An 11577-nucleotide genomic window follows, 5' to 3' on the forward strand; every position below is an offset into this window, starting at 1 on the left:
TATAAAGGTCAGTGTTCACTAAGAACATTCTGTAATTCAGACTTTACCCTAATTAAGATGGATCTTTTTTCAATTTAGCCCGAAATAGTGATGTTGAACTATATTTTCCTTCTCATAACATAAATCAAATCTAAAGCAAGGAATAGTAGCCTCCATAATAAATAGTAATTAGTCAAGTACTCCCCACGTAGCAGGCACTATTACAGACATGAGATACTCCCTGGATTAAAGGGTTCCATCATGAGATAGGAAACCCTGGTGGCATAGTGTATAAGAGCTGTGGTTGCTAACCAAAAGGTCGGCAGTTCGAACTCACCAGGCGCTCCTTCGAAACTCTATGGGGCAGTTCTACTCTGTCCTATGGGGTTGCTATGAGTCAGAATTGACTCGACAGCAACGGGTTTGGTTTGGGTTTTACCATGAGATAATTCTGCCGACTATAGCCCCCTCTTGAAGATTCACAATGTCCATGAGCCTGTTAAGGACTCCAAGAAGGCTTTGCAGTAAAGAAATCAATTTCTTTTTCTTAACTCAAGAGTTACCAAAATCTATTTCCTCCCTTTTAGGTGGAAAACCTCCTGACATACAGTTTGAAGGTGTGCTGCTATGCACCAATGTTTCTCAAAATATGGCCAGTGGTGACAGAATACAGATTTTGGGTCCTTCCTCAGACCTGTAGAGTTAATCCCTATGAGGGCTTCAGGAATCTGTTTTTAGCAACTCTACAGATGACTCGTAGGTCCAATGCTTTAGGCCATACCAGAAGAATTGGTGGTTGTCCCAAAGGTGACAGTTATGGTAAATCTTTCGAGTTACACTAGCAAGGCTGACTAAAGATTAAACAAAAAATTTCAAAGATGGAAACTACCAGGTGACCACATTTTGACACTTGATGTTTCACCATCTGACCAGTCCAAAAAAAAAAAACTAGGCTATTTACAGGGGAAATACTTGCCCTCAAGTAACTGACATCCAGAAGCAATGCACAGAACAAGTGCAACTAAATGTTCCCCAAATTCTACTGCCACGTCAGAGTATAATACAAGAACATAGGTGGGCAGATCTGCTCTGTCACTTGCTAAGCTGTGGGATTTTAGGAAAGCCACTTTACCTCTGTGATCCTCAGTTTCCTCATCTGTAAAATGAAAATGATTATCCCTACCTCAGAGAGCCACTGTGAGAATTAAATAAGGCAGTATGTGAAAATCAGCTGTTACAAGTGGAAGCTCAAAAAAATGTTAGTTCTCTTCTCCCCTTCTCTCCCTACCCTCTTCCCCTGGTGTAGCACTGTGAAGTCAGCTTAATTAGTGCAGGAGCATAGGAAATTTTGCTGTTGATTTTGAAGTAGCTACCCTCTACCAAGGGAAAAGTTTCCTTTAATGAGCCCCTATGTCAGCAATACAAGGTCAAGTGCAAGGTCTCAATTCAATTCGCTTAGCTAAGTGTCACCATGCACTGGGGTACACAGAGATGAAAAGACAAGTCCCACCCTCAAGTTGCTTATGGCATAGAAGCAAAAATACCTAGTGTGCCTAGTGGGGCAGAAAATGGGAAGTTTTTTTCTGGGGGCTAGGGAGAGGAGTGCAGCTGGTCATAGAGGCAAGCCAAACTAATGCAAAACGCATTATTTATGGCTAAGTTAAATCAGAAAGTCCAAGGACACTCAATGTCATCTTTACCCAGAAAAACCAAGCACTACCCTAACCCAGGGCTGCAGTTCCAGGGCTCAGTTCCAGCAGCCAGGACAAACGTAGTCACAGGCTGTATTGTGCCTGGTGCTGTACTACATATAGGACAAAGCCAGTCAAGCAGAGGTGGCTTCTGCCCTCCAGGAGGAAAAACATTGATGATGGCAAACCTCTAGAGCACATGAAAATAATCGAAAAGTTAGCACCAAACAAACAGATAAATACCACCTCCACTCACGTCATTCTCTTCTCCGTTGCTGTTCATGTTTCTCTACATTGGAAAAGGTTAGATGAGAGTAAAAGAAGTGAGCATCAGTTCCCCAGCCGGCCCCCCCTCAGCAACCTGTCAGGAAAGTTACAGGTTCTTGCCATTATTATGTTTTCAAACACTGATTCTGCCAGTGGTCAAACTAATTGCAATACGGCTTTCCTAATATTTCCTTCTCCGTTTGGCAATTTTTCATGCTTTGTCCCTGAGAGAGGGAGGTGAGGTGCAAGTGATGCTTGCATGGAACATTTCCTTGTTCCATGAATGCTCTCATCTGGGTCTTAAGCATCTTTGGTCAGGGGGACAAATGACAGCCAGCTGCCACAATCCCCTGCTTCACTTGCATCACTTCCCGTATCGAGTAGGGCATTCAGGATGGGCAAGCTTGGCACCTCCAATTTCAGAGTCGAGGGAGGGGGGAAATGGTTGAGAAGCAGGACTAGAGGATGAAGTGCAGACTGGGCCAGCAATCTCTTGCACCTTCCATTTAACCCTTTGCCAAGCCACCATCACCATGAAGAGAAAGCATACCATATTTTTAAAAGTCTATTAATAGCAGAGGAGCCCTGGCAGCTCAGTAGTTAAAAGCTTGACTGCTAACAAAAAGGTCAGAGGTTCAAACCCAACAGCTGCTCCAGGAGAGAAAAGACCTGGCCAATCTGCTCCCATAATGATTACCCTCTGCCATCAGGTCAGTTCCAAGTCATAGCGACCCTATAAGACAGGGTAGAACTGCCCCACAGGGTTTCCAAGGCTGTAATCTTTACCAGGAGCCCTAGTGGCACAGCTGTGGCTGCTGGGCAGTTCAAATCCACCAGCCGCTCCTTGGAAATCCTATGCAGCAGTTCTATTCTGTTTTATAGGGTTCCTATGAGTCGGAACGGACTCGATGGCAACGGGTTTGGTTTTGTGTTTGAGTTTTTTCTTTATGGAAGCAGACTGCCACATCTTTCACCCACGGAGCGACTGGTGGATTTCAAGCACCGACCTTTCTGTTAGCAGCCTAGCATTTAACCACTGTGCCACCAGGGCTCCTTCAGTAAAGATTAAAAAAAAAAAATTGCCGTTGAGTTGATTCCGACTCATAGTGACCCTTTGGGATGGAGTAGAACTGCCCCAATGGGTCTCCAAGGAGTGGCTGGTGGATTCAAACTGCTGTCCTTTTGGTTAGCAGCTGATCATGTAACCACTGCACCACCAGGGCTCCCAGTAAAGATTACAGCCTGGGAAACCCTATGGGGCAGTTCTACTCTGTCCTATAGGGTCGCTATGAGTCGGAATCAACTCTGCGGCACACAACAACTATGAATAGCACAGGTATTGTTTCTAATTAGGAAAAAGAGTGATGGGGGAAGGGATTACATTGAGCAAACACTGTTTTTTCCTGATTTTCTTCTAGAAATGTGTGTAGGAAGCGACCACATTGAAGAGCCATAACTGAATAAATACTGTAAATTATTGATTGTAGTGTAATTACATGTAATGAATGTAAATCTGAAAGGAAAGCATAAGTGGGGTTTAAAGCCCAGGTCTACCCTCAGCTGCTCAGCCTAGAATCCACTGGACAGCTGGGTCTCCTTCCTAACATCTAACCTCTCAAACAGCCGTTCTGCACTATCTGATGCTGCCAAAGGGCAAAAGGTGCTGACAGGAACCACGGACATTACTGCAATGCCTTTCTTCCCCCAGCAGAACAAAGAGTGTTCAGATCTTGCAAAGCCAACAAAACCACAGCACAGGTCAGCTGCAAACTCCCCCTCATCAGAGACCTCCCTGAGCCAGCAAAGTCAAGGCCGTGAGCTCAGGGCCCTCAGAAGGTCGCTGGAGAGGACAGTGAGTCTGCAGGATGAGTCAGGAGAATTCAGAAAGCCCAGCCAGTCCCCAGAGTCAGGACTCTCATAAGGTAGCCAAGGAAAAAGCTCTGTAAGAACCTGGAACACCCTGATAAAGGAGGAGAGGGTTGGGGAAAGCAGCAACAGAAAGACAGGCTACCTGTCCTCAACATCAACAAAAGAAAGAAGCTGGCCGGATTTATCTGTGACATGCTCCAATCTCACTTTTAACACCCTCCTCTTCCCAAAGCATCCCAGACCCCCACGCTGATGTCAGCTGACCAGGGATTTCCTATCCCCCTCAGCTCTATCTCCTCCCCCAGCAGGCCCACCTTCTTCAGCCCTTCCCCAATATCTCACTGTCTTCCACAGCAGTGACTGGTCCCCGCAGCACTGCTCTACCTTGTTGTCTCATGATAACTATTCTGGGCCGATGCACCAATGGCTGTTCATGAGTCAGTGCAGCCCCCACCAGGGTTACATATTAATAATCAAACATCTGCCCCTAGCAACAGTGTATCTTTACTCCAAAGACTATATATAAAGAAGGGTTTTCAATGGAGGCAGGACCTGAAGCAGAAAGATCCTTGGGCGACCTACATTCAATTCCACGTACAGGAATACCTACCTACCTCCTTATTTAAGTATAAGCCAGCCCAACAGATTTCCACCTGGTCAAAAACCTAAAGCCCAGTTAGCTCCCAGAGCACCAAGATACTTCCTAATATAAGCCCCTAGATGAAAGAACTTTGTCTGAATTATTTCCAACACATTGCAAACTGCTAATTTGTGATATCATTGCTTGGGGGGAAAAGTAAATACAAGAAGTTAAGAGAACTGTCTATATTATCAAACTGGGAAGAAGAAGGGAAAAAAAAAGAAAGCAATCCACAGTAAGACAGAAAAAAATGCCTGCTTAGAAGTTTCTGAAACCTTACATTGTTCCCAAGGTGCTAAATAAGAGAGTATAACCTGGAAGGTCTGCCCACGGCATAGGCCTGCATGCCTGGCACTTGGGAGTGAGTAGGGGGTAAGGGAGTCGCTTTGCTGGAAGGAAGCAGATGATAAGTGGAGGTCCTTTCTAAAACTAGTGACTGAGGAAGGGATAAACACCTGGCACTTAGGTTACCCAGCTTTTATAGAGTTCCTGTGTTGTGCAAATGATTAATGCATTCAGCTGCTAACTGAAATGTTGGTGGTTCAAGACCACTCAGAGCTGCGTTGGCAGAAAGACCTGGCAATCTACTTCCAAAAAATCAGCCATTGAAAACCCTGTGGAGCACAGTTCTAGTCTCACACACAAGGAGTCACCATGAGTCGGAATCTACTCAAGGGCAACTTTTGTTGTTGTTGTTTGTTTGTTTGTTTGGTAGGACACCATTTGACTTGTGATGGGTCTGACTTTGTAACATACTGTGCTCAGTTACAGCTGACTTTTCAGAGTAAAAACATCTAGCCAGAGTTCTGAGTTCCAGAGCACCTGAGAAAGCATCTAGTGATGCTGATTCCAAATGAATATTTCTGTTTCTTTAACGAGACTTCTCTGAACAAAGAATACTGTGATCTCAGAGTATTATTGTGCATGTGGACTTACCTGAGCAGGGCTGGCAAGTGGATGGAGCTTGTGTTTCATCTCCTTTTCCTTCCTCTTCCATAGCTTGGTCTCCCCACAGCCTTTACCTTTGAGACCCACCTCTCCCTGGCATCTTAGGGCTCCCCATGGCTCTACTCAGTCCAGGCTGCTCATGATGCCCCCCTAGTCTCCAGCCCTTTTTCTCCCAGAACCATCCCAAGATTCTGTCCTGAGTTCTTCCTCCTAGAGCCCCATTGCCTGCCTTCCAAAGAGATAGCTGGGGGTTAACGAGCTATTATGTGCTAAAGTGGTGAGTTAAATTCTTGCCCATTCATATTAGAGCAGACTGGTCGACAAAGAATGAATTTCTAATGATAACATTTCAGGTTTGTGGTAGACTGGTGGAGAAAGTACTTGGGGGTAGGAGGGCCATTTGACACACCTCCCATCACACAATGGAAATGGCTACCTACTTTGCCCTAAACATAGGGCAGGGGAGGTGCCTTAATTGGCTTAGAGGATGGAAGCAATCAGCTTCTAAAGGATACTCAGTTCACAAATAACCTATTAATGTTACTAAGCGTTCATTCACAGGCAAGTGACCATCCCTAAGAAGGCTATATTTTATCTATTGTTTTTATTTTTTCTTCCACACTTCTCCCTTTTTAACTGAGCCTACCTAGAGCAACGGGTTTGGTTTTTTTAGTTGGTTTACCTTAAGCAAAGTGAAATTGCTATGTTAGCATTTCATTTATTTCCTGGGTCATCTGAAAATTTGTCCTCCTGACTAATGTCTTGAAATGAGCCTACTCCTAATCCCCAACCTCCATCCCCTTTTAAGGCTCTAGAAGTAGACCTAACTTTACCAAAGAACTGGACTACTGAAAAGATGTGTGTATAGGAAGGGCAATGCTGACAGGCACATCTCATTGACTGTGCTCTAATGTAAGGAATACCAAATGATCTGATCCTCTCATTCAATAAACAAGCACAAGGCTGATCTTTGGCCAAATCCACAGTAAGACACACCTGTTGTTGAAATATTAAATACCTCCATATCATTGGCAAGGAGCCCTGGTGGCACAATGGTTAAGCACTCGGCTGCTAACTGAAAGGTCAGCAGCTAAAACCCCCCAGCAGTTCTGCAAGAGAAAAGACCTGGCAATCTGCTCCTATAAAGACTACAGCCTAGGAAACCCTATGAGGCAGTTCTACTCTATCCTATAGGGTCCCTATGAGTTGGAATCGACTAGGTAGCACACAACAACAACAACATATCAATGGTAAATAGCCACTACCCCTTGCCTTGGCTACTTCAGAACTTTCTCTGGATTCCTGGACCTCCACAAGCTCCACCAACTAATAGGACAATCATGCCTGGCACAGGAAAGGGCCTCCTCTTTTGCTACAGGTGGAACCTATTCTGGGTGATTGCTTCCTGTGCTTTACTGGGTGGATATCATCCGCACTGTGTATTGAAGATTCTGTGTGCCAGGTGCTCTGGGTTTGGCCCTGAATGCGGACATGATCATTCTGCTGAAAGCTCTGGTAGTGACACTGAGGTTTGTCTCAGTTCACTCTGCCCCATGCATTCCCATGGAGCAGAACGTCCACGACCTTCAAAAGATGGACGACTTGAGCCCTGTTTCCAAAATAGCATTTGGCAGGCAGCCTAGACACGGATGGGGACAGCAGACACAGGCTGTGGGCATGATGGGCCAGCCCCCTGTCACATCACCCCAGGGGATCCTCAGCCCCGTGGGACTCACTAGAAAATCCTTTACATTTGAAAAGCAGAAATTATCTAGTCCACCTGAACACTCTGGGAGCAGGTCTGTATTCTTAGCCCTCAGGCTTCAAGTGCTGAGTTTAGAACAAAAGCCACTGTTCAAGGTCATACAATGAATCAGCTGCTAAGTGGGGAGTGAAAAGAAAGGGAGAACAGATAACCCACAACAGGGTTAACTTGAGCTGCCTCAACCTATGAGAAAGACCTGGCCAAACTATTCATATTCTTTACATATAGATAGCTTGAGGGATTACCTTGGAAGGGCGTTAATGCATGCACATAGGTAAGGAAGAATGACCACAGTGGTTGGTCTCTCTTTAATCAGCTGTCCCGGAGACCCAGCCTTGTGGTAGCCTTGTGATATAGGTGAATATACATGCGCTTCTGCTTGCTGTCTTTGTTTGTAACTCAAGAAGGAGCTCATTGATTCTGCCTCAGATAAAAGCTCACTCTTTCTCCCAATGCACCTTGGCTACTGTCAACCTTGCACTAATATAAATGGGCAGCTTCCAACTAATTCTGATTGTTGTGCACTATCTAATGAGATCAGTGCTGTCCCTCATTAGGGCTGCAGGAAGCTGACTTGTGATAAAGGGAAGCAGAAAGAGCCCCAGGTCTGAATTTGGGAGGTCCAAGTTCTAGTCTTAACTCTAACTCCTTTGGTGACATTAGGGGAGGCACATTCACTTATTTCATTTTCTTCCTTTTTAAAATGTGAATGAGACTATTACCTGCCTTATGGGTCATCATAGGGAGAAAATGTTATAATAGATAAGAAAATCATTGGAACATTTCGGTACCCTCCAAACATGTAAAGAAATGCGACTGTCTTCAAAAATGCTCAAGGGATAGTGGAAATCAGCCTTTATTAAACACCTACTATGTACCCTTAGGGTTGCTATGAGTCGGAATTGACTTGACAGCAATGGATGGTGGTGAGTACGTGCCCTTCACTTTCATATCTTTTAGATTCATTAATCCTGACAATGGTCCTCTGGAGTAGATATTACTTGTTGTATGTAAGATCACGAGGGATCAAAATGACAATAAAATATATCAGCTTGCTCAAGTTTTCATTTTATTTAGAAATAAGTAGATTTGTTCTAAAAATAAACAAGCTTGCACACACACACACACACACACAAAACCACAGTACAAATGACAATGACACAACAGATCAATTTAACATGAACTTGCATCTATAAGATAAAATTGAAAGTAAACGTGTGATCCTTTTAATAAACTAGATCACAGAAGCATAATAGGGTTTGCAGAATCTTGGAAAATATTTAAGATAAGGATTATCACCTTGAAAGAACTGTATAGGTGCTGAAAAGGTAGCCAATTAACCCAAACCACTAGCTATGCTAAAAAGACATAGTATAAGGGAGAGAAATACAAGTTTATATTAGGCTTAAAGTAGCAGCTCCCTGGGGCCCCCCAGGGGGCCACACAGACTGTCTTGAGGCAAGTGCTGGGTGGAAACCCAGGTGGAGGTAAAGGGAACAAAGAAAAGAAAACTTAATCTATAAAAATGCAAGCAGACGTGTAAGAATATCCAGCATACTATAGACCTGTAGTTTCTCCCCTGACCAGTGACAAGCTACTGCTGCAGCTGAACCTTGCCCTTACAGCCACCAAAAGAGGGATGAGACCCACGAGTGTAGAGAGTCGAGGGTGGGAGGCGGGGGGGATTATCAACAGTATTAACCTCATCTTAAACAAATGAAGAACATGGGGCTCAGAAAGCTGTTTTCCTGGACATGCAGCTAACAATAGAGTAAATTGGGATTCAAACCAAAGTATATATGACCTTCCCATACACATCTTTTCCAAAAAAATACATCACTTCCCCATACCACATTCCCTCTCTCAGAAGTGGTGCCAAACCCTTGGGTGAGAGTGAGCCCTAGAGACACTCGTCCTTGCCCTTTCTTACCTAGGCATCTCTCATCATGATCGCCCCACTGGTCATACATTAGTAACTTCTGTAAGCATTCCTACCAGTGCTTAACATCACAGTTTCGCTGTTCAAAGTAGGTGGAATGTGTGACCAAGAAACAGAGCTGGTCTCCAATAACAAAGCTAACTAAACTTCGCAGGACGTCAAACTTGCCTGCTGCCTTATCTTTTTTGCTCAACCTCCCAGGCACAGAGATCCTTGAAGGCTCAAGACCCTCTCTAATCTGTTCTATCTCAACAGCCCCCATAGCATCCAGCACAGGGCTTGGCACAGAGCAGACGCTCAAAATACTTGAATGAGTGAAGAATATGCTCTCACCATATACAATAATAAGCATATGTCCTAAATGCTTTAATTTTATTAGACTCCCTGGGGAATTTTATCAGACATTATGTTGTTATTAGTTGCTGTTGAGTCAGCTCTGACTCATGGCGACCTTATATATAACAGAACAAAATGTTGCCCAATTCTGTGCCATCCTCATGATTGTTGGTATGTTTGAGTCCATTGTTGCAGCTCTATCAGAGATTATACACATAAATTTAGAAAGATAAGAAATTGAGATGCAGTTTATGGTTAGCTTCTACTAAGAAACTCTCCTGTTTCTCAATCATTAACCTAATAGCACTTGTTCGAGTCTCAAGTCTATCACCATCAGCCAGAAGAATAGAAAAAAAAAAATCTCTCCCTGAACCTCAGTTTCCCCAACTTTTAAGGTAACAATATTGAGCTAGATGGAATCGCCTGGAGAGCTTTCAAATAATGATGCTAGATCCTATCCCCAGAGTTTCTGATTTAATTGGTAGGGGCGAGGCCTGAGCATCGGTATTTTTAAAAACTCCTCCGCAAGCCTGATATGCTGCCAGGGTTGAGAACCACTGGGCTAGATGATCCCCCAGGTCCCTTCTCACTCTGAAAATCAATATGCTCACTCTGGCTGAGTCTCTCTTGATACCAGGGCTGCGCTACCTGTTCTCCACTTTCCTCTCTAACACCACATACCACAAGATCTATCAACGGAGTTGCTCCACAGCCTAACATCTTGCTTCACCCCATTTACCTATTGACTTAAATGTTTGTATGTACTCTTGGGGCTCCTGAGCATTGCTATTGAGATCTGCTTTTTAATGCTATGTGGATCATTTAAAGAAGCTCCCCTGCTAACAGGATGTACCCCTAAAGCTATCCAGCCCGCCCAGCTTTCAGGCTGGGAAAGCCCAACAAGCAAATGTGAGTGGCCTGGAGTGCTGGAAGGAATCCAAGAGCACAATGCACAACTTTCCATTTCACTGGGCTCTTTCATGGCACTGAGCCTGCCCATTCCATTCGGCCTTTTGTCAAGAATGTCCTTGACACTTAAGGAATTGATTTGTTCTTCCTTTGCTTTAAATAATAAGCCAACAGTTACGCAGGAGTTTTATAAGGTATCGATTTAACATACAAACCGCATTATGAACCTTGAATACTACAGCAGGAGGACCAATATAGTGACATCTTAGCGTTTTCTTAACCTCTCAAAACATTCCTGAGCTCTGGGCTGGCTGAAGAGCAGACATGCCGGGGATTTAGAAATGTCAAATTAAAATGTTCTGGGCTATTTTCAAAAAACAGACATGAGCTTTTTTAGCCACTAGCATTCTATCAACAATGCTTTTTCAGAACTTGGGGCTTCTAAAGGAAGGCCCTCTCTCAGAAGAATAGTGTGAATACTATAGAGGGAACAGAGGGCCCCTCTAGGTCATAAGATAGCTTTATTCTAGAACCAGTCTGCCAGAATTGTTTGCCTGTTCTGTGTGCATATGGGAAGAGCTAGAAAGGTAGTAGGATAAAGGTGGAAGGGAGCATAGGGCAGGAACCCAAATACCAAGATCCTAAACTACAGGTTTGAAAAGCCAGAATCTGGCATGGCCATATAGTTATATATAGCTTAGGTGCCCTTCAAGTATGGGAAAGTGCAAAGGTGCTTTGTTGTAGACCCTTGATCAAACTGCCAAAAGTACATGAGCTGATGCTTTCCTTCACTGCCAAATGTCTTGAAAGAGTAGTCATCTATCCTCCCTGTCTCTACTTCTTCATCTTCCATTCCTTTTTCACATTTCACTTCCATATTCACCACTCTGCTGAAACTGCTCATATTAAGATACCAATGATCTCATAACAGCCAAGTCCTTGTCCTGATTATATCAGACACTGTTGACCACTTTTTTCCTCCTTTGACTTTTGTGAAACGAGCTCTATCCAGATTCTCCTTCTATTTATCCACTTTTATTTTCAGTTGTCTTCTTAGGCTTTTCTTCCTGATACTATCCCTTAAATGTTGGGTTTTTCGGGGTGTTTTCCTTGGCCCTTTTCTCTTCTCAGAGCCCTGGTGGTGCCATGGATAAGAGCTTGGATGCCAATTAAAAGGTTGGCAGTTCAAATCCACCAGCCGCTCCTTGGAAACCCTATGGGGCAGTTCTACTCT

General features: G+C 44.0%; 1 protein-coding gene across 2 annotated transcripts in view; it reads left to right on the plus strand.

Annotated features, from left to right (window-relative positions):
* Nucleotides 1-11577, plus strand: part of GRIA3 (glutamate ionotropic receptor AMPA type subunit 3) — a 306229-nt gene that overhangs the window by 35077 nt on the left and 259575 nt on the right. The window lies entirely within an intron of this gene.

This window comes from Trichechus manatus, unplaced genomic scaffold (genome assembly GCF_000243295.1).
Source record: "Trichechus manatus latirostris isolate Lorelei unplaced genomic scaffold, TriManLat1.0 scaffold00066, whole genome shotgun sequence".
Classification (NCBI taxonomy): Eukaryota; Metazoa; Chordata; class Mammalia; order Sirenia; family Trichechidae; genus Trichechus; species Trichechus manatus.